Source organism: Anomaloglossus baeobatrachus, chromosome 3 (genome assembly GCF_048569485.1).
Source record: "Anomaloglossus baeobatrachus isolate aAnoBae1 chromosome 3, aAnoBae1.hap1, whole genome shotgun sequence".
In the NCBI taxonomy this organism is placed as follows: domain Eukaryota; kingdom Metazoa; phylum Chordata; class Amphibia; order Anura; family Aromobatidae; genus Anomaloglossus; species Anomaloglossus baeobatrachus.
Window position 1 is genome coordinate 474556417 of NC_134355.1, and position 20530 is coordinate 474576946.

At 46.5% G+C, this 20530-nt stretch overlaps 1 protein-coding gene across 2 annotated transcripts in view; it reads right to left on the reverse strand.

The window, feature by feature from the left end:
* KCNMB2 (potassium calcium-activated channel subfamily M regulatory beta subunit 2) overlaps window positions 1-20530 on the reverse strand; it is a 1063037-nt gene that overhangs the window by 566074 nt on the left and 476433 nt on the right. Inside the window, exon 2 of one of the 2 annotated variants that reach the window (XM_075340610.1) lies at window positions 5644-5819. The gene's annotated coding sequence lies outside the window, so the exon portion shown is untranslated. Of the gene's footprint in view, window positions 1-5643; window positions 6538-20530 lie in introns of those variants that run through there. The other variant, XM_075340609.1, reaches the window with a different exon arrangement.

Sequence of the window (20530 nt, forward strand, 5' to 3'; positions counted from 1 at the left end):
GAAGAAAGCCTAATTATTTTGTTTTTTTTCCCAGTCAAAGGTGTATAATACTTGACTATCGATGGTGGTTTCAATACTGAGGTATTTGTGACTATCCTACAAGACTAGTTATGTTGCATACTCAAGTACTATGGGTATGAAAAGCATGACATAGTGTTCCAGGAGGATAATGACTCAAAGCTATGCTTAGAATGGCGAAGGAATGGTTCAATGACAATGAAGAAGAGGTGCTGGATTATTATTATTCTTATTATTATTATTTATTTATAGAGCACCATTAATTCCATGGTGCTGTACATGAGGAGTTACATCCAGAATACATATAGAAGTTACAGTAGACAGACTAGTACAGAGGGAAGAGGGCCCTGCCCTTGTGGGCTTACATTCTATAGGATTTTGATGAGGAGACAGTAGGTGGGGTTTAGGTCGGGTGGCAGCTCCTCACGGTAGTCAGGCGGCAGCTCCGCATGGTGGTCAGGCGACAGCTCCGCACGGTGGTCAGGCAGCAGCTCCACACGGTGGTGAAGCAGCAAGGTCATTGTAGATTATAGGAAATTCAGAACAGATGAGTTTTCAGGTTTCGTTTGAAGCTTGCAAGGGCAGCAGATAGTCTGACATGTTGAGGCAGTGAGTTCCAGAAGACTGGGGATGCTCGGGAGAAGTCTTGGAGTCGGTTGCATGAGGAGCGAATGAGATAGGAGGAGAGAAGGAGATCTTGGGAGGACCGGAGGTGGCGTGTTGGGGTGTAGTGGGAGATTACTTCAAAGATATATGGAGGAGACAGATTATGGACGGCTTTGTAGGTCAGTGTCAGTAGTTTGAATTGGATACGGTGGAAGATTGGGAGCCAGTGGAGGGACTTGCAGAGAGGAGAAGTTGGGTGGTATTGAGGTGAGAGGTAGATCAGATCAGTTGGGCAGCAGAATTAAGGATGGACTGGAGAGGGACGAGCGCGTTAACAGGGAGGCCGCAGAGGAGGATGTTATAGTAATCGAAGCATGAGATTATTAGGGCATGCACTAGCATTTTTGTAGATTGCAAATTGAGGAAAGGACGGATTCTGGAAATATTTTTGAGTTGAAGACGGCAGGAGGTGGTGAGGGTTTGGATGTGTGGTATGAAGGACAAGTCAGAGTCAAAGGTCACTCCGAGGCACCGAACTTTGGGTACTGGTGAGAGTGTGGTGTTATTTATTGTAATGTATAGATCAGGTGGAGACTGTAGGTGAGATGGAGGAAAGATGATTAGTTCAGTTTTGGCCACATTGAGCTTTAGGAAGGGAGAGGTGAAAAAGGAGGATATAGCAGATAGACACTCCGGGATTCTGGACAGCAGAGATGTGACATCTGGACCAGAGAGGTAGATCTGAGTGTCATCAGCATATAGGTGGTACTGAAAGCCATGGGACTTTATGAATTGTTCCAGGCCAAATGGGTAGATAGAAAAAAGTAAAGGTCCCAGGACAGAGCCTTGAGGGACGCCAACAGAGAGAGGCTGGGATGAAGAGGTTTTGTGGGAGTGGGAGACACTAAAAGTGCGGTTGGAAAGGTATGAAGAGATCCAAGAGAGGGCAAGATCTCTGACACCAAAGGAAGAGAGGATCTGTAATAGGAAGGAGTGGTCGACAGTATCAAAGGCTGAGGGCAAGTCTAGAAGTATGAGTTTGGAGAAGTGCTTGTTAGCTTTAGCAGTAGGCAAATCATTTGTAATTTTAGTAAGGGCAGTTTCGGTCGAATGATGTGGATGGAAGCCAGACTGCAGGTTGTCAAAGAGCGAGTTAGATGAGAGGTGGGAGGAAAGTTCAGCATGGACGTGTTGTTCCAGGAGTATTCAGATGAATGGGAGTAGTGATATTGGGCGGTAGCTGGTAGTAGAGGTTGGGTCGAGGGAAGGTTTCTATAGGATAGGTGTGACTGTTGCATGTTTAAAGGCAGAGGGGAAGATACCAGTCATTAAAGATAGGCTGAAAAGATGGGTTAAGGTTGGAATAAGGATAGTGGTGAGGTTAGGGAGGAGGTGGGATGGGATGGGGTCACGTGCGAAGGTAGTGAGGTGCGCTTTTGAGAGAAGATGTTCAAGCTCTCCTTCGGTGATGGTGGGGAGGAAGTTTATGAGGGACGGGCAATGGTCAGTTATATGAAGGGGTTGTGGTGACTGAGCAGAGAAGACTTGGCCCACACAGTCCCCAGACCTCAATCCTGAATCAGATTTCGATCGATACATGCTTGAATTGCATTGAGAAAAAAGCCCAGAAGGATTCAGACAGTGATGAAAGCCAACAGTGGGTTTATAAAATGCTAACAAAATAATAAAAATTAAAAGTTAGATTTTCAGAAGCAAATCAGTAACAATGCAGTGACATGACAAGAACCTGCATAAATAATCATAATTTAAATGGTTGGAGGTCAAATTAATGTATGAGATAGCCAAGATGATTGTCTATCAAACTATGGCATTTTTACACGCTGTGGTGGATGATGGGATATGGAACCTTGAAGTCAAAAGTTCAAAACATTGTTATCCTTTTGCTTGTCACTAAATAAAAGGGGCTCAGAGATCATCTAAATTATATCTGTTGCTTTAAGTATTGATTAATGAGCCATTTAGTTACAACTAAACCAAATGTCAATCTAATCATTGGCACTCCCAATACATAGTATTAAAAAAATTTTTTGGGACGGAGGGCAAGATTGTTGTTAATATTGCACCAAAATTGCATCTGGAAAAACATGCCTTAACTGCGTCCAGAGAATACAATCTAAGGGGTTGGTAGAAGTTTTTAGAAAAGTGCTGCTGATGTGACCGAAGCTAGTTTCTATGATCCCTACGGATTTAGTCACATATCCATGTAGAGCCATTAGTTCCTCCTCTGTATCAGGACCACAATTCCTGGTCTTACCGGGGTCACGAAACCCAAGCTAACAGCATCTTGTATGCCTCTGAGACTGTTCCCTTGCTCCAGTTATGAAAATGATAAATCTACATTCCATGTTGTATATCAATAGTGAACCCAATTTTTTAGGCCTGGTATTTACTTGGATCAAGGTTTTCACCAGGCTTCCATTTGTAATGGGATGCTAGAAAATATATATATATATATGAAATTAAAACAGATATTAATAGAAATTTTCCTCTATTTTCTTTAAGAAAACAACAGAACAAAGTAATGTAGACAAAGATCCCCTTTAATCTGATTCCACATCACAATCATTGCCCTTTTCTGATGACAGATGGATTTGATTTATTGAGCAGTCTTGGCTTCAATTCATTTTCACAAATCCAATATTTATTAATCATTTTATTACATTATGATATTAAAATGGTTCTGAACTTTAGAGAAACCATAGCCAAGTACAAGAACACAGGTATCACCATATGTATCTGTAACACAAGGAATACGCAGTGATATTTTTAGTTGCTGTATGCTTGAGGGCAAATTGCCTTCTAAGTATATTACATCAGTATATAGACAGCTAGTAATGACAGGCTTAGGTAAATAAGCAAACCCTCTCTGCACCATTTACTGAAAATGAGAGTCAAAAATATATTCTGGTATTTAAACTGTAGGTTGGAAATGATTCATTTGCAGATGCAATACTGTAAAATGCAAATAAATGTTCTTGATATGATGCAACTAATGTTCATTTTGTGATTTATGCTATTTGTGTAGCACATATTATGCCTATGGGAGGATAGCTATATATATATAGATATATATATATATATATATCTATATATATCTATATATATATATATATATATATATATATATATATATATATATATATAGCATAATCATGCCACACTATTGCCATAGCATGGAATCACTGGCAGACGCAGACGGAAGAGGCCCCTATGCAAGATTAGGAAATGAGCCCTTCTTTCTGTCTGTGATTAAAGGTGAAAATGGGCCCCCTCACCTCTTGGGTGCCTGGCTGCCGCACATGTTGGACCAGTAATATTTCCCATCTGTGTGTGCAGTGTAGTTAATGTTGTTGCTTACTATACCTTTACCAGCATAGTATAACAGAAATGAGGCCCTCCACTAAAGAGCAGTTTATATATATTAAGCGAGAACCCCAAATTACCCAAAAACTGACATTAATATGTGTTTAATGTTCATAGAATCATAGATTGGTAACTTTGAAAGGGATTTCAAGGGCCATCGGGTCCAACCCCCTGCAAGTGCAAGTTATCCTAAAGTTTATTATAAAGACTTTGTACTTCATTGATTCAAAAGGTCTATGGTTCTCCATGAAAACTACAGACTTAAATGTTTTTTCTAAGGATGGTAGATTAAACCTCTATAGCCAGGATAGAGGATCACTTACGGATCCCAGGGAGTCTCAGTAATCCAGTAATAAAGTAAACCAAGGTATGTTAAATAATAAATTAAACTGTAAAATTAGAGAGGGTTTTACAAGAATAGCAATTAAGAAATGTTAGGAGTGCCACTCACCTGGCAGGATTGTGGAAGATACAACCCCTATAAAATGCATAAGAATTAATGGCGGCTGCCGCAGCCCCACATGGGTTAATTGTGAGGTGCTGGAGAGAAGATAGGGTATCATGCCACGCTACCACCAATGAAAAGAATTGTTGATTAATTTTAATATTTTAATCTATAGGTCGACGCATTTCTGGGATCAAGTCCCCTTCCTCAGGACCAAGAAAATCCACAGAGTCAACTCATTGTTGATTTTCTTGGTCCTGAGGAAGGGAACTTGATCCCAGAAATGTGTCGACCTATAGAATAAAATATTAAAATAAATAAAATATTAAAGCACAATCTTTCAACTTAAAGCGATGTTGATTTTTAGTAAATATGCATATTATCCAACTATTTTGGGTCCACTTTTTCTTGGGCTCTGAATTCTGGAAACTGTTCTCTACAGCCATCTTTAATGAGGTGGAGGTTCTCATGCACAGCCTCCATTCATTACTTGACTAGTGGATTGCCGGAGTAGCCAAGCGCTATCAAGCATGCGCACTTCCCCACTCAAGATGGACTCTGCAGAGCTCAGTTCCTTCTTCCCAGCACTTTGTTATCTAGATCGCAGGATGTCTCAGCAGCTGGACCCCCAGTAATCTGTAAGAGACCCTCTATCCTGTGACTAGGGATAACTCACTATCTTGGGTACAACCCTTTAATAGTCTTGGACCACAGCTAGGACTTTGCTCTAATGCAGCCCAAGTTGCTGCATTCATTAGTAGCAGACACAAGCTTCACCTTCATTTACACTTTTCAAAAAGAACATTCATTGTATTGGCGTTGTTCCTATTTTATTAAGTTTTATGATTGCCTGCCATGTTTCTAGTAACTTAGCAAGCAGAATTAGCTTCTAAACATGGAGACACTGCAGAAGTCTACTACTACTTTGCTGAGTAGCAAATGACACTGGTGTAGAAGAGATCCATACTACAGATCATGTTTTTTAACTAAAGTTTCAATGTTTGTTATGAACATGAATATACAATATATAATTAAAATAATGTTAAAAATGATAATATCCTCATACCAAATTTCTATATATTTAACCATCATTTTACATTCTGAGTATACAGTACATGATACGCACAAACAACCAAATAGATAGAAATAATAGCCATTAAACAAGTAGTAAAAATAAAAGTACAGCCTACCTTTATTTTACAATGCCCTGATCTCCGCATCTTTGAAAGCTTCTTTGTTTCTCTTGTCACTTATCTCAGAATCTGTTTTGTAGGCTTCCTTGTAAATCTGCTCCATGGAAAGAACAATTCCCCTCATCCGAAGAAGATTTATAGTAGTTTTGTGTTGAATAAGTAACTTTTGTATCCTGTCAGAAAAATGTGAACGTCATCAGACGATATACAATATTAATGTCCTCAGCACTGTCAACCTTGTCAATTCACAGATACAACATAGTTAAAGGAGCAGGCTCCAAATTCTAGATATATGACAGTATAAAAAAACAAACAAACAAAAAAAAATACTTCTTTCTCCAAAGCTCCTAGCAAACAAAGAAGTGCCTGAAAAAGGCAGGACTTAGGTTACCGAGAGGAAACCTAGTCCAGAGAGCCATAGGGAAATCTGATGTGTTCAGGAGATCCTTGACTTAAACAAAAATCCCATACACTGCAGCAAAGAGAAAAGGAGGCATTTCACACCCTTCCGAGCCTCTGCATCAAATTGTTCATATCTATGTTAAACATCAATAATCTCATTTTCCACCTATGTGTGCTCCAGCTAGACTATTGTGTCCTTGGATTGTATTTGTTCTTGCACAGCCAAGTTCGATCCAAGGAAATCTCTCATTGCTACAATCTCTTTCTTCTTTCCTCATAGAGAAGCAAAAATTCTTCTTTCTGCCCCTTTCCCACGAAAGAAACAAACAAGCCTTCCAGACACAAATAAGGTTGGAGAGGTATTTGTCAGCAGAAAGCCATGCTCTATGGATGCCTGGAACAGTCTTATCCGGTGTGAAAAATGTGAGCGCCTTTGAATTAGGAGATACAGAATGTGGAGCTCTGGTACCAGTCCGTCTCTCTGATTCATCAGGGAGTCTCCTTGGTAACTAGCTGTTCCTCTCTGATGACTCCTATTATATCAAAGCTCTCTCAATTTAAAGGTAAAAGAGTCTGGATAGAAACACGCCAGAATATGGACTCTACAGAGGTAGATTGCTTTCTTGTAAACATATGGATATTATGAGCTATGAACATAAAAGACACTCAGACATACGTGTTCTGCAAAAACCAGTGTCTGAGTGTACAACATATTCCCCTGCAACCCATCATTCATTTCTCACTTGTTATATGCATATGATGCACATTATAGCACTGATTTCCAGGAAAAAATAAAGATAAAGACTACTGAGGAGGATGCATTTTGCCTTTTTCATCATTATTCTTTATCTATAACGCATTTATACATGTTATCAAAACTTAGGTAATGGATTTTATCCAAGATCCATGCATACTGCATACAAGGACCGCTCTACTGAGTGCCGTTCATAAAGCAAGAAACAAAGCAGACAGCAGGGGGCATGCTTCTGCCTGTCACCTGTGACCTCTGCAAAGCAAGAGGATATGCATGTAGGCATGATGACAAGGGTCAGGGTAAGGCTATATTCACAGCAGGGGCAGACATATCACTGATGCAAAATGTGCAGCCTCATAGTGACCCAATAAGTAGGGGGAGAGCAATTTCTGCCCCCAAAACAAATGGAATTGTGCATTCTGATAAGCTATTAAGGCCGCTTTACACGCAACGACATCGCTAATGAGATATCGCTGGGGTCACGGAATTCGTGACGCACCTCCGGCCTCGTTAGCGATGTCGTTGCATGTGACACCTACGAGCGACCGCTAACGATCAGAAATACTCACCAAATCGTTGATCGTTAACACGTCGTTCATTTTCCAAATGTCGTTGCTCTTTCAGGACGCAGGTTGTTCGTCGTTCCTGAGGCAGCACACATTGCTACATGTGACACCCCAGGAACGACGAATAACAGCATTTCTGCGTCCTCCGGCAACGAGGTGGGAATGACGTAAATGCGGTTGCTCTCCGTCCCTTCGCTTCTATTGGTGGCCCGCTGAGTGATGTCGCTGTGACGCCGAACAAACCGCCCCCTTAAAAAAGAGGTTGTTCGGTGGCCACAGCGACGTCGTTGGGAAGGTAAATATGTGTGACGGGTCCTAGCGATATTGTTCGCCACGGCCAGCGATTTGCCTGTGATGCACAAACGACGGGGGCGGGTGCTTTAGCTAGCGACATTGTGTAAAGCAGCCTTTAGTCTGCAAAAAGTCCATATATTGCTCTTGCACAGGGCTCTTTTCTGTCTGTGTCTGCCAGTAGTTCACACATTGCATATTGGCAGCATTTTTTCTGTAGCAAAAAAGCTGTTTCCAGAAAGGAGGTTTTACTGCGTTTTTTGGCTGTTATTTTATGTCATTTGTCTACAGTGGATGTTTAAATAAAGATAGTTTCAATCACACCAAAAGCAACAAAACGCACCTGTTGGTATTTACAGCATTTTTGCACTTTTTTAGTGCTTTCAATGATGAAAGAAAAGCTGCAAAAACACTAAAAAAGTTGACATCCTGCTTAATTAAAAAATGCAGCTGTTTTCAACTTAAGTCGGGAAAAAGCAGATGTGTGACTGTGATTTCTGAAATCTTAACTTTTACTTTTTATATAACGCTAACATATTCCGCAGCTCTTTACATACCTTAGCAACACTCTCTCCATTGGGGCTCACAAGGTAAATTCCCTATCAGTATGTCTTTGGAAGGAAACCAGAGGAAACCCATGCAAACATGGGGAGAACATACAAACTCCTTGTAGATGTTTGTCCTTGGTGGGATTTGAGCCCAGAACCCCAGCGCTGCAAGATTGTAGTGCTAACCACTGAGCCACCGTGCCACCACCAATTCAACTTTTTCTGGTTCTGTAAAAAAGCAGCTTTTAATTTGCATAAAACTCATGAAAAAACGCTGCAAAAATGCAACCTGTTTGATATTCTAAGTGGACATAACTCTGAAGTGCTTACAGATGTTTCCACCCTTACCTATTCTCAAATTTAGTTACAGGTTCCAATTTCTCATGTTTTCAGATTGAACAAATTTACTACAATATCATGGTATGCTAGCAAGACCTTTGACAGACTGCAATTCATCACAACTAGTGAAGGGCAGATTCACAGATAACCTGGACCGGCGAGTCTGTGTTATTTGGTTTTTAAAATCCAGTTCAGGGCCTGATTCTGGTCCCCATATAAGTCTATTGTGCACCAGAATCTGGCAATTAAAAATGTTGGTAGAAGGGATAGGGGAATGGGAGCAGGTGCGCTGTACTTACTGAGGCACTGGCACGGCTGTACACTGCTCCCACGGCTGCACATTCACTTCTGGGCAGATAATTTACCTTATCATAAATGCACTGCTTTACCCACCCCAAGGCACCTGTGATTGGTTGCAGTCAGATGCGCCCTCACACTAAGGGGTGCTTTACGATTGCTAGCAATGTCGAGCGCAATGGTGTCGCGGGCGGGGAGGGACGCCGCTGCGCTGCGCTCGTGAACGCTCAGGTCCGGCGCTGCTGCGATGGCTGCTCGGTGGCTCGAGCGGTGGGCCGGATCCGGGGACTCGAGCGGCGCTCCTCGCCCGTGATTGAAAGGGGGGTAGTTTGGTTTGGTGATTTGGTCCGTGATGCCACCCACGGGTTGTGGTGAGGTTGGGCACCACCGCTGCTGGTGATGGGGATCCCGGGAGCGATGGTGGGGAGCAGCTGGGATGTTGTTTTCCCCCTCCGTGGGTAGGGGTTGGTGGTCCCGGGGCCTGGTGAGGTGACGGGAAGGCAGGGTCGGCGAGCTGCAGGGTCGCCTGGACTGCGCAGCGCGGTGCCGGATGGCACGGTTGTACTCACTCAGCAAGAAAGGTACAAAGTCCTCGGTAAACCAAACGGCTGGATGGACAGGTCCCGCAGCCAGCTGCTGTAGCTTCTCCCGGACGGTTGGTGGTGGCTGCCTTTCCCTGCACCTTTGTGTATATTTGGTTCTGATGGATTCCCACTGGTAACCCGCTCCCCAGCGTGCAGATGTGCCGGAGGACCCCATTTGCCCACAGGCTCTGGCCCTTGGAACTCTAGCTGTGGTGGTAGCTGTATTTCCTTTTGCTGGTCAGACAGTTGCCTTCAATCGGGTCTTGGCTGTTAGGAAACCCCTGGGGTTCCGGTCACTGACAGATTTGACTTCTAATGGCGACTCCAAGCCTGGTCGGGGTCCGTAGGCCCTGCCTGTGTGTGCTGGCTTCACTTCGCTCCCCGGTTCGGTACCGGCGGGCCACCGCCCGTCCCTGGTCCTACGGTTCCACGTTGATTTGCCTCTCCTGCAGATGGCCACCACCGTCTGCCAACCTTGCTCTTGGTGCCCGGGCCACACACCCGGACACCGTCAGTTTACCCCTCTCCTTCCACTTCAATCCTCTCTTGCACTATACACTCTCTCTGACTCATCTGACTCCTTTCCCGCCTCCAGGACTGTGAACTCCTCAGTGGGTGGGGCCAACCACCTGGCTCCACCCCACCTGGTGTGGACATCAGCCCCTGGAGGGAGGCAACAAGGATTTTGTGTGTGGCTGATGTGCCTGTCTTGGGGTGGGGGTGTGTGTTGTAGTACCTGTGACGACCTGGCTAGTCCAGAGCGCCACATTCCCCCTTGCTTAAATGCAGACCGTCCGCGGACTGCCCATCCATCACCGGTTTTATTTTTTTTTTAACTGCAAAAATATAAGAACATCAACAGTTTATGCATTTTAAATCTTCCCTTATGGGAGGCAGGTCACTTAAACGTTGCAAAACCACATAAATACACATTTTTATTAACACGGACGGACGGCTTTCGCTCTCCCACCCAAGCAACCTAGCCCTGATGCTGCCCTTAAGAAGTGGGCAGCACCCCTTGACCCCAGTCCAGATCCAGGCTGCCTGAGCGGGAACGGGTATGGTGCCTCACACCCGACTGTCACTTCAGGGGACCCCACGTCCATGGGGGACCCCTGACCCCCGGGGGATGGCCACCGGTCCAGGTGGTGGCCGGGCCCCAGCCTGCTCTACTGCGGGCCCTTCCTACAATCTGCCTCTCCAGAGGCGGCAACGGTTTCCATCCCACAAAACTATCTACAAGCCCACCAGTTCGTGGGTGCCCTGCAAGTTCTCAGGCATATCCATGAAGAGTTCCTCATGCCAACGGTAGCAAAGGGTCCCTACGGGGACAACTTGCCGACAATGGCCGGGTCACTCATGGTGTCAATCAGGTCATTCTCTCGGTTTGATTAGGCTTATCATTCATTTACTTATCAAGTAACGGTACTGGTGGTCCTAACGGGGACAACGGTGCAACGAAGGGGCCACTGCTTTACTTCAAGTCCACACCGCAGGCCGGAGGAGGGGGCTGGGCCAGCTCTTGGGCCTCCTGGCCTCCTCTCAGCTTGGCATCAAGGGCAAACCAGCCCCTCTCTCCACAGTGCCGCGTGTATGTTACTAAATCGCCTGGGAACAAGTTGCGGCCTGGGTGGCCCTCTGGTAGGTGGGCGTTGACATCCCGACTAGCCACAAATACTTCGGCTTGCGGGCCCGGCTCAAAAATAAATCCATACCCCCGACGGGGGTCGAATCTTCGCACCTGACCCTCGTATATTGGGCCCCATACCTGGAAGGTGGCTCTGCGGAGGTTCTCCTTTTCCTGAATCGAGCGGGCTATCAGCTCAGCCTTCCGCTTCTCCCTCTCCGCAATTTCCCGGCCCAGCTGGCTCGGCTCCCTGTCCCAGTAAGGGGCATTTGCCTGCACCTGCGCGCGGGTAGGGCCCCGCAGGACTTCCTCCACACTGCCCACTACTGGCGTCCTCTGTGGAAGGTCTCGCGGTGTCATGGCCTGGGGTGCTGCCTCGCAGTGGTGACCCGGCGCAGCCTCAGCCGAGGCATGGGGTAGGGGTACAGGGGTCCTCACCTGCTGAGCCTCCGCCTCCTCCTGAACGGGACGGATCACCGGAACCGGAACGGTACTGGGTGCGGTCACTTCTGACGCCACCGGTATGTCTTCGCAGACTGATGCTGCCCTCGGGAGCTTCCACGGAAGCGGTGCGGGTCGTCTGCGGACTTCGTCTGCGGGCTGGTCCGCTCGGGTGGACAGGCAGGGTTCCGCTACCGGTTGTAGGGGTAGCAGGCCTAGTGGCGGGGCGGCAGCAGCCAACATGGGTAGCGGAAGAGGCAGCAGGGTGAACGGGTGCAGACCGGGCCCCTCAGCCGCAACGACCGATCCTCTAGGGACACAGGGGCGTGGGTCGCTTACCCGCTCCTCCAAGTCTTCCTCCACCTCGCGTCTCCGTATGGCCGCCACCACATCCGCCATGTCGGCCTCCCACCCCTCCAGGAGGAGCTGCACTTGCACCTGCAGACGGCTGCTCAGTTGGACGGTCCGGACCTCCACCCACGCTGCGGTGCTGGGCGGGGGCTGCGGGGCTACCGGACGGACGGTGCATGCTGGCAGCGGTATCTTCTAGGAACCAAATGGCGGCAGAGTCCTGGCGTCGCTTTTATGGCCTCGGCTTACATGCGGCCAGACGCCATTCGTCCCCCCTTGGTCTTTTCTCGGCACCTCCTCTTCAGGGGCGGGGCTTTGTCTTTCGCGCCTCCACTGCTCGAGAAGACGCTCGAGTGGGAGATTTTCGTGCCAAGATGGCGGCGCTTCAAAATTTTCGGCCAGACACCGCCGGCGGAGATCACAAGGCGCACTTTTACTGGTAAGTAGATTGGTTCAATCCTGTTCGTGACGCCAAGTTGTCGCGGGCCGGGAGGGACGCCGCTGCGCTCGTGAACGCTTGGGTCCGGCGCTGCTGCGATGGCTGCTCGGTGGCTCGAGTGGTGGGCCGGGTCCGGGGACTCGAGCGGTGCTCCTCGCCTGTGAGTGAAAGGGGGGTAGTTTGGTTTGGGGATTTGGTCTGTGACGCCACCCACGGGTTGTGGTGAGGTTGGGCACCACCGCTGCTGGTGACGGGGATCTCGGGAGCGATGGTGGGGAGCAGCTGGGATTTCCCCCTCCATGGGTAGGGGTTGGTGGTCACGGGGCCCGGTGAGGTGACGGGGAGGCAGGGTTGGCGAGCTGCAGGGTCGCCTGGACTGCGCAGCGCGGTGCCGGATGGCACGGTTGTACTCACTCAGCAAGAAAGGTACAAAGTCCTCGGTAAACCAAACGGCTGGATGGACGGGTCCCGCAGCCGGCTGCTGTACCTTCTCCCGGACAGTTGGTGGTGGCTGCCTTTCCCTGCACCTTTGTGTATATTCGGTCCCGATGGATTCCCACCAGTAACCAGCTCCCCATCGTGTATATGTGCCGGAGGAGCCCTTTTGCCCGCAGGCTCTGGCCCTTGGAACTCTAGCTGTGGCGGCAGCTGTATTTCCTTTTGCTGGTCGGACGGTTGCCTTCAATCGGGTCTTGGCTGTTAGGAAACCCCTGGGGTTCTGGTCACTGATGGATTTGACTTCTAATGGCGACTCCAAGCCTGGTCGGGGTCCGTAGGCCCTGCCTGTGTGTGCTGGCTTCACTTCGCTCCCCGGTTCGGTACCGGCGGGCCACCACCCGTCCCTGGTCGTACGGTTCCACGTTGATTTGCCTCTCCTGCAGATGGCCACCACCATCTGCCAACCTTGCTCTTGGTGCCCGGGCCACACACCCGGACACCGTCAGTTTACCCCTCTCCTTCCACTTCAATCCTCTCTTGCACTATACACTCTCTCTGACTCATCTGACTCCTTTCCCGCCTCCAGGACTGTGAACTCCTCAGTGGGTGGGGCCAACCACCTGGCTCCACCCCACCTGGTGTGGACATCAGCCCCTGGAGGGAGGCAACAAGGATTTTGTGTGTGGCTGATGTGCCTGTCTTGGGGTGGGGGTGTGTGTTGTAGTACCTGTGATGACCTGGCTAGTCCAGGGCACCACAATAGCACCCGCCCCGTCGTTCGTGCGACATTTGGTGCTCGCTGCCATAGCGAACATTATCGCTACGGCAGCATCACATGCACATACCTGGTCAGCGACGTCGCTGTGACTGCCGAACAATCCCTCCCTCAAGTGAGAGATGCGATCGGCGTCATAGCGACGTCACTGCGGCGTCACTAAGCGGCCGTCCAATAGAAGCGCAGGGGCGGAGATGAGTGGGACGTAACATCCCGCCCACCCCCTTCCTTCCGTAATGCCGGTGGACGCAGGTAAGGAGATGTTCGTCGCTCCTGCGATGTCATACATAGCAATGTGTGGTGCCGCACGAACGATGAACAATATTGTACCTGTGGCAGCAGCGATATTAAGCAAATGAACGACATGTCAACGATCACCGTTTTTGAACGATTTTGTGATCGTTGATCGTCGCTCATTGGTGTCACATGCTGCGATGTCGCTACCGGCGCCAGATGTGCGTCACTAACGACGTGACCATGACGATATATCGGTAGCGATGTCGCAGCGTGTAAAGTACCCTTAAGTGAAAATGTGTCTGACGCTTCCAGTCACAGACGTTGTGTGCGTCTATCATGGTATAAAACTAAATAACTAATTAAAAAACTTGCCGAAGGGTCCCCCCATATTATGATGCTAACACAGATAAAGCCTATGGTTACAGGCTGCAGCCCCCAGCCGTGCGCCTTTCTTGCTGTGTATGAAAATAGCAGAAACCACATGCTGCTTTTTGAAAAAAATAATTTAAATAAATGAAAAAAAAAAGTGTGTGGTCCCCCCCAATTTTGATACCCAGCCATGATAAAGGCCAACAGCTGTGGGCTGATATTCTCAGGCTGGGGAGACCCATGCTTATTGGGACTTCCACAGGCTAAGACTAGCAGCCAGCAGCCACCCTTTAAATTGTCTCATCCTTTAGATGTGACAATCCTAGCGCTTTTCTCGGCTCTTCCAGATTGTCCTGGTGCGGTGGAAATCGGGGTAATAGGGGTTAGTTACAGCACACAGCTGTCATCAAAGCCCACAATTAGTGATGGGCAGAGGTCTATGAGACCTCCCATCACTAATCCTATAAGTCAACAGAAATAAAAACAAACTTCGAAAAAAATCCCTTATTTGAAATAAAATACAGCACTCTCTTTCCCCTCTTTATTAACCCCCAAAAGACCCTTGAAGTTCTGCCATAATCCACATGAACATCCCATGATGGTCCTGGCTCTGTTACATCCGAGTCTGGAGAGACCAAAAACATGGCCGCAGTTCACCTGAGGTCATACCCGGGTTCCCACGATATGACCTCTGGTCACCTGAAGCACTCTGGCTTTAAATAATTTAAAAAAAATTGCATTTGATTCCTCTTATTTTGATACACAGCCAAGATAAGCACATGGCTGGGGGTTGCAGCCTATAGTCATGGGCTTTATGTGTGCTGGGTATCATAATATGGAGGGACCCTACACCAAATATTTTTATTTATTTATTTTTGCAGTCTGATATAGACGCACAGACAGCGCTGTGATTTGTTGCAGGCAGACGCTGTCACACAGGCTGGGTGTGTGTCTGTCTGCAACCAATCACAGAAGCTAGAACGGCCAGTGGGTGGGGAAAGCATGGAAAGCAGTGCATATGCAATTAAGGTAATTAGCGGCCCTTGAAGTGAATGAGCGGTTGCAAGAGCAGTGTACAGCCGCGACGGAGCCTCGGTAAGTATGAAGTGCTTGTTTCAATCTTGTTTACTTTAATTTTCCTTTATTCATTTTTTATTCAACGAGTTGACGGATCTCGATCAAACACCCAGAATTCCGGGCCCAGGTCCGGCACTCGGGTAAGTTTAAAACCGCACGGATCCGGACTTAGACAGTCCGAGTCCACCCATCCCTAATCAAAACCATTATGCATAGAAATATATACCATAGACATCTCGTGACAGAATATTGTTTGACCAGAGCACTGTGAACCTTGTACTATCTGCGCCATTCCTATTAGTAAGCCCTACAAAGTTTTAAGAGGATTTTTGCATTGATCTGGTCAAGCGGCCGCAAACTACATACTTTGAGGCATAACCAGGACCCTGTAAATTTTTTAAATTAACTCTAATCTATGTTAGAAGCTTCTTTGAACTGCTGCTCAGTTTGATCTACGGTATATACTATATTCAAGCAGTGTACTGTAAGTACCGGGCTTCCCCTTTCTGAGTATGAGGTTGGGAGTACAGAACCTCAGAAAGGAAAAGTCCTGTCCATAGAATGTTAGACTATAGTGTACGGAACTTGATTAGCAACAGTTAAAAGGAGCTCCTAAAGGAGCATGAAGTAGACCTTTAAACAGTGTGGTGCAAAATAATGCAAGGCAAGGAAGCAAAATAAGGTAATGAAGTATATTAAAAAATGATATTTTTGCAGTGCCTGGAGGATAATGATATATAGTAAGGGTAGTTTAATGATGTACAAACCTACAGTAACACCTTGTACAGAATTATTAGGCAAGTTGTATTTTAGGTGATTTTTTTATTATTGATCAACAACTATGTTCTCAATCAACCCAAAAGACTCATAAATATCAAGGCTTAATATTTTTGGAAGTTGGAGTGGGTTTTGTGGGGTTTTTTTAGATTTGGCTATCTTAGGAGGATATCTGTTTGTGCAGGTAACTATTACTGTGCAGAATTATTAGGCAACTTAATAAAAAACAAATATATTCCCATCTCACTTGTTTATTTTCACCAGGTAAACCAATATAACTGTACAAAATTTAGAAATTAACATTTCTGTCATGCAAAAACAAAACCCTAAAAAATTAGTGACCAATATAGCCACCTTTCTTCATGATTAGACTCAACAGCCTACCATCCATAGACTGGCAGTTGCTTGATGTATTTACAATCAACATTGCGTGCAGCAGCCACCACAGCCTCCCAGACACTTTTCCGAGAGGTGTACTGTTTTCCCTCCCTCTAGATTTCCCATTTTATGAGGGACCACAGGTTCTCTATGGGGTTCAGATCAGGTGAACAAGGGGGCCATGTCATTATTTTTTCATCTTTTAGACCTTTACTGGCCAGCCACGCTGTGGAGTAGTTGGATGCATGTGATGGAGCATTGTCCTGCATGAAAATCATGTTTTTCTTGAACGATACTGACTTCTTCCTGTATCACTGCTTGAAGAAGTTGTCTTCCAGAAACTGGCAGTAGGTCTGGGAGTTAACCTTCACTCCATCCTCAACCTGAAAAGGTCCCACAAGTTTATCTTTGATTATACCAGCCCATACCAGTAACCCACCTCTACCTTGCTGGCGTCTGAGTTGGAGTGGAGCTCTCTGCCCTTTACTGATCCAGCCTCTGGTCCATCCATCTGGCCATTCAAGAGTCACTCTCATTTCATCAGTCCATACAACTTTTGAAAAATCAGTCTTAAGATATTTCTTGGCCCAGTCTTGACGTTTTATCTTATGTTTCTTGTTCAAAGGTGATCGTTTTTCAGCCTTCCTTAACTTGGCCATGTCTCTGAGTATGGCACACCTTGTGCTTTTTGATACTTCAGTAACGTTGCAACTCTGAAATATGGCCAAAGTGGTGGCAAATGGCATCTTGGCAGCTTCACGCTTGATTTTCCACAATTCATGGGCAGTTATTTTGCGCCTTTTTTGCCCAACACGCTTCTTGCGACCCTGTTGGCTATTTGCCATAAAACGCTTGATTGTTCGGTGATCACGCTTCAAAAGTTTGGCAATTTTAAGACTGTTGCATTCCACTGCAAGACATCACACAATTTTGGACTTTTCAGAGCCTGTCAAATTTCTCTTCTGACCCATTTTGCTAAAGGAAAGGAAGTTGCCTAATAACTAAGTACACCTTATATAGGGTGTTGATGTCATTATTAGAGATGAGCCACCCCCTAGCGTTCGAGTTCGGTTCGTCAAACGGTGGGCAAGTTTGACGAACGCTCGACAAACCCATTCGAACCCCATTGAAAACAATGGCAGGCAAACACAAACACATACAAACACATAGAAAACACCTTCTAAAGTGTCCAAAAGGTGACAAACAACTCACAAGACACCACAAACACATGGAAAAGTGACAAGGACATATACTCATGCGAAAACAAAAGAGATGGACGAGTAAAAAGAGGAGGAGACACAGATATAGGCATGTCATGCCATTCTAAAATCATGTAAAACACAGCAGGGGGACTCCAAGCAGAGTCTCCCTTTTTTCCAAAAATTGAGCCACACACGCCACTTCATAAGCCTCACTTGTGCCCCAGTTGCAAACTTGACATGTTGATTTGCATCAAGCACATTAAAAAATACGCCAGCCTTTACTCTCCCCAGGATGACACAGGGATAGCAAAGTCCTTGCTGATCCATGACTTGTTCATCTTGATGAATGTTAGTCTGTCCACATTGTCACTGGACAGACGCGTGCGCTTATCTGTCAGCACATACCCAGCAGCACTGAAGACACGTTCCGAGACAACGCTGGCAGTTGGACACGACAAGATCTCCAAGGCGTAAGTGGGGAGCTCAGGCTATTTTTCAAGATTGGAAGCCCAAAATGAGCAAGGCTCCAGTTGCACAGTCATGGCATCGATGTTCATTTGGAGATACTCCTATCTCATCCTCTCCAACCGTTGACTATGTGTCAGACTTCTTGTCTCTTGAGGCCTTGAAAGGATGGTCTAAAAAAAATTATGAAACGATTCCCTAAAATTACTGTTACCACCAGATATGGTGTTGCTGGTACAGTTTGACTGATGATGACTCCACAGTCCCATGCTTGGCAAGTTACAACTGGGAGATTCACTTTGTGCACCACTGGTGTTTGGTGGAAAAGCCGAGCTAAGATTGCATAACAGCTTCTGCTAATACTCCTGCATACGTGCGTCCCTTTCTATGGCTAGAATTATTTTGGCAAATTTTGACTTGTACCGGGGATCTAAGAGTGTGGCAACCCAGTAGTCAGCATTACTTCTAATTCGGACAATCCGAGGGTCATGTTGTAGGTAGTGCAGCAAGAAGGCACTCATGTGTCTTACGCATCCATGCGGACCAAGTCCTTGCTGTGTTAGTGGCAGCGAGGTGATAACCGTACTTCCTTCCTCTGACATCTCCCCCCAACCTCGAACAACCGAAATTTGACCAAGGTCTCCATCATCTGCTGAGTCTTCCATGCCCATTGACAGTTCGTCCTCCAATTTCTTCCTGGGCTCCTGCACCTTCCTCAACAGTTTGTCTGCTACTATGCACCCTTGTTAATCCCTCTCCCCCACCGTCCCATGCCTACCTCCTTGGTGATGCTGAACGTCTGGACCTTGTAGATCTTGGTATCCCTTCCACATATGAATCCTCCTGTACTTCCTCCCCTTCCTCTTGTCCCACCACCTGACTCCGAATACTGTTTAGAGTATGCTCCAGCATGCAAATGACTGGAATTGTCATGCTGATAATGGCATTGTCAGCGCTAAACATATTCGTCGCCATGTCGAAACTGTGCAGAAGGGTGCATAGGTCCTTGATCTGAGACCACTCCATCACTACATTATACATGTACACATACAGTTAATAAACATTGCCATAACACTTACAGGTCCCCACGACGCGTACTGCTCTCTGCCGCTTTTCCTTCCGATAATTGCTGCGTCCTCCCGGTATCCAGCACTGATGATAGGACCTATCGTGACGTCAAAGTAGCATGCGACCAGTCACGTGTCTATTATCTCATTGGCTACAGACTGGTCACATGGCTAGACATCATGCTACGTCCTGTCAGTGCATTTCTCCGGTAAGCGGTGTTCGTTTGAGCATGTCCTTTTACCAGCGAGATGCTCTGGCACATGGTCGGCTTCCCCATTCATGCATGTCGGCGCTCTTTACAGAGTTAGCCCACATGCAAGGACTGGCTGCCACAGCCGATGAATAGCGACACCGGAAATCATGTGATCGGAGCACCATTGCTATGGTAACCCACCGGTCAGCGGTGACATCACCGCTTACAGCCCGTAGCCTCTGCTCACTCACTGAGTGATTAGACTGCATGGGGCAGCAGCGTTCTTCCTCCCATGCAGTGCTGTCTGATGTAGCAGAGCTGCATGGGTTGGAGGAGAAAGAAGACAGAAGACCAGGATCGTGGCGGGCTGACAGGGAGTAATAAACATGGAGTCTCTTAAGTGTGTCTGTGTATTTATTTCTATTAAAGATTTTTTTCTCTGTGGGGTGTCTTTTATTTTAACCCTTTATTGGAGATTCTTAATGGTCGGGTCAAACTTGCCTGAGATTAGGAATCTCTGGCTTAATACTAGCTAGTAAAACAAAGCTAGTATTAACTCATTATTACCCAGCAAGCCACCCGGCTTCAGGGCTGCTGGAAGAGTTGGATACAGCGCCAGATGATGGCCCTTCTATGAAAGCGTCATTTTCTGGGGCGGCTGCGGACTACAATTCGCAGCAGAGGGGCCCAGAAAGCTCGGGCTAACCTGTGCTGCGGATTCCAATCCCCAGCTGCCTAGTTGTACCTGGCTGGACACAAAAATGGGGCGAAGCCTACGTCGTTTTTTTTTTAATTATTTCATGAAATTCATGAAATGATTAAAAAAAGGGCCTTCCTATATTTTTAGCTCCCAGCTGGGTACAAATAGGCAGCTGGGGGTTGGGGGCAGCCATACCTGCCTGCTGTACCTGGCTATCATACAAAAATATGGCGAAGCCCACGTCATTTTTTTTTTTTAGTTTTTTTGGCAAAAAAAAATAAAAAATGCTTCTCTGAATTTTCCATTGCCAGTGAAGGCAACACCAAGCAGTGGGGGTTAGCAGCCAGTAGCTGCTTGGTTTACCCTTAGCTAGCAATACAAAAAATGCAGCGGGAGCCCATATATAATTTTTTTATAATTATTTATTTAAATAATTAAAAAAAAAATGAGCTTCCTTGTATTTTGATTGCCTGACTTCACAGTACTGTAAAAATAAATCATTAAAAAAAATTATGTAGTGCTCCGCGGTATTTTAGATTCATAGCGCAGATAAAGCAGATAGCTAC